Source organism: Myotis davidii, unplaced genomic scaffold (genome assembly GCF_000327345.1).
Source record: "Myotis davidii unplaced genomic scaffold, ASM32734v1 scaffold125, whole genome shotgun sequence".
In the NCBI taxonomy this organism is placed as follows: domain Eukaryota; kingdom Metazoa; phylum Chordata; class Mammalia; order Chiroptera; family Vespertilionidae; genus Myotis; species Myotis davidii.
The window spans coordinates 7795608-7798830 of NW_006299390.1; the positions used below are offsets into that span (position 1 = coordinate 7795608).

Genomic DNA, 3223 nt, shown 5'->3' on the forward strand with positions numbered 1-3223 from the left:
AGTGCAGAGGATGGCCTCCTGGGCCAGCTGAGCCACCTCCGTGTGTACATCTCGGGACCATAGGGGAGTCCCAGTGGGGAAGGAACCTGCTGTCTGGTCCCAGCAGAGACCCAGTGGATGGGGTGCTAGGTACCCCCCCCACACACACACACACTAAAGCATCTCATGTGTGCAGTGTCACAAATGCTTGGCAGCTGGGGGACAAAGGTTGAGTCATGGAATCTTCCAGGAAATTTACTCTCTCCATTAAAATTTGATGAACAAAACTGACAAGGGTTCTGGTTGCTCCAGAAGCCCCATGCCAGTTCTAGTTATTCCCCCAAAACCGCTCCTCTGTGCTGGGCTGGACAGAACATGAGCAGAGTGGAGTCAGGCATGACCCTGGAGAGCTGGGGTACCTGAAGCACTGGACCCACAGGCTGGAAGAGGACAGGGGGTCTGGGATCGCCTGGCCACAAAGCTCTTGCTTGCAGGCCTGCATGGTTTCTGAGGCCCCTTCATAGTGCACTATTATTCCTCAGCATGCAGCATTGCCCTTCCCTTTCCCATGTACTCTGGTGGGAAAGGACAACCTCTGGATGAGCAGGTTTGGCAGACATTTTCCTTCCAGATAGAGGATCAGTCAGGACTAGAGGGCACTGGGGAGGCTGTGATGGTGCCAGTGCCAGAGGAGCAGCCGGGGGCCAGGTGGTGCCAGTGTGTCTCAAGCAGACTGTGTCCAGCTGGCCCCGGAATGCAGTGCTTCTCCTGGTGCTAGAATCCCCTCCAGCCAGGTGGTCTTTTCCCTTCCTCTTCCCTCTTCACACCTTTCAGGCAGAGGAAGCCTGGCTGCCCTGCTGGCCCTGATAGAGGTCATGATAAAGCAGGTGAGCACCACAGAGTGGAAAGAGCCCCATTGTTGAAGCCAGAGAGGGCAGGTTCAAATCCCAACTCTGGCAGCAGCCTTTTGTGAGACCTTGGGCAAAGCATTTCATCTTCAGGGGCCTCAGCATTCTCTGTAAATGGGGGTGGCCATCTCTACCTTGCAGGGATGTTATAAAGATTAGGAAGACTGTGTGTGAGGTCCCAGGGAAGTTTCTTACAAATAGTAAGTGTCCTCATAGCACTAGGATTCTAGAAGCTATAACTAAGCCATCGATAAGAAAGGTTCTGTCCTGGAGTGGCCAGGGCTGGTCCAGGAAGAGCAGGGGTGGAGGTGGAGGAGGCCGGGGCACATAGTGGGGACTGAGAAGGCATCTACCAATTCCCCCAAAGGCACCGTGACCCTTGGGGCCAAGTGGCAAATGGCTGCTTTGAGCCATCCACAGACGTCCATGTGTCCCTCTTTGAGCCCACACAGCCCCATGTTGAATGAAGACATGCATACCTGCCATGTCCCCCCTTTCCCTCCCCCCACTGCAGGGGAAGCCATGAGTGGGGAGGGATTTTGTCAGTTCAAGAGGCCTGGGGTGGGACACAGGGCCTTTTCCAGCCCACGCTGGCCTTGGGCTGCACGGGGACAGGGAAAGGGCCAGACAGAGGGTTCCTTTCCCAGCTGCTGGTCCCCTCCAGGCAGAGGCCAGTCCACCCTGACCTCTCTTTTCTGACCAAAGCCACAGACCCTCTTGGGAAAATGCCCATTCCCAGTGGACGTGGCTCATGATTCGGGATGGAGGTGCCCACAGAGCTCCTGGCCTGAGCTGCCTCCCTCTGAGCTTCTGCAGGTCATTGCCTGTGCCTGGTGCTCACCCTGCTCAGCTCGGCTGCATGGGTCTGCCTCCCCCAGGGGACTGAGCCTTGGGCCCCAGTACCCAGCACAGGGGTGGGTAGGGTCAGAAATATGAGTGAAGGAACAAGGAGGGACACCTGGGCAGTCCCTGCTGCTCCCTGGGTCCTGCTAGGAGGAGGGCAGAGAGGCTAATGGGCCTGTCACACTTCAGTCCTGCTGCTCCCCACCCCTTCATGTGCTAGAATAAAAAACGGGCCCTATCAGGGGCGGAACCCTGTGTCCCTCAGGCTGGGGTTGTGTCCACCCCTGAGACCAGGGGTTTTGTGGAAACCCGGTGATGAAAGAAAACCACAGGAAGCCTGGATGACATTAGAAGTCATTTTCCTTTATTTTCTTAACATACAATGAAATTCCAATTCCCAAGAGACATATGCAGAGCAGGCAGAAGCAGGGCCTGGTGAACAGCAGCAAGGACAGGCAGCGGGGTGGGTCTGCCCCCTTCTCCCCTCCAGCACAACCCTCAGCCCCCTGGCCAGGCCGAAACTGAGAAGCTGGGGGTGAGAGGGGCCAGTCTCATGGGCCAGGTAGTAGCCAGAGACATGGCCGTGGCTGATAGGCCTGGGCAAATCATGACCTAGCTGTGGGACCTTGGGCCTCAGTTTCCTTATCAGTAAGGTGGGCTGGGAGTCCCTGCTAGGGAAGGACTGTGAAGGCCTCCTGCTTCTAGATACCTGGGTATGGGGTCTCAGTTTTATCACCATCGCGGCTGTGGGCACCTGGGGGACCTGCTCTGGCCCTGGTGGAATTGAATGGACTGTGTAGATGGCTGCCCCTGAAACAGACCCTGTGCTCTGAACTGTATGTACTTGGGCTGCAACCATAGGTCCTTCATCAGGTCAAGGCCGACTCTCCCTCCAGGTAAGTGAGGAGGGAAGGCTGGGGCCTGGGTCACACGGGAGCCTGTGCAGGTCACCCAGCTCCCTGAACGCCTCCAGCCAGGAGCTCAGCACCAGGGGCGAGCCTCTCCTCGCCCCTCACGATCAGCAAGGGTATCTGCTGCCGTGGGCTGAGCCACATCTGTCCCCAAACTGTCCTTTCATAAACACACCCTTGTGTAACAGCAACCTGTGCCTCCTCTGGCAGGAGGAAGCGGAGAACCAAACAATGGTCAAGATGGTGCAGTGATAGGTGGACAAGACCAACTAAAACTCAGCGAGGAAACGTGGGTGTTCCTCCTTGACCTCTAAATGCCCTTCACTGGGCAGCAGCAGGCCCTGTCCGAATGCAGCGGCAGGACTGGCTGCTGCTCGCTGCTTGGAAACACGCAGCGTCCTTACTGCATCTGTGCTGGGGGAAAGGACCCAGCGCGAGTGGAAGACGCTGATGCCGACAACATCTTCCGGAGCCCACAGCGTGTCTACACTCACAGACCCCCAGAGAGGGGCCTCGGGCCACGGAGCTCTCTCTGTCCCTGCCGCTCTCAGACGGGGGCCCTGGGAGCAAGGCAAAGTGCAC

General features: G+C 57.3%; 1 long non-coding RNA gene across 1 annotated transcript in view; it reads left to right on the forward strand.

Annotated features, from left to right (window-relative positions):
* Positions 1–2496, forward strand: part of LOC107184859 — a 13359-nt gene extending 10863 nt beyond the window's left edge. Inside the window, exons 2-3 of the long non-coding RNA XR_001515762.1 lie at positions 390–394; positions 2411–2496. This is a non-coding gene — a long non-coding RNA (uncharacterized LOC107184859). The remainder of the gene's footprint in view (positions 1–389; positions 395–2410) is intronic.
* Positions 2497–3223: the final 727 nt, after the last annotated feature.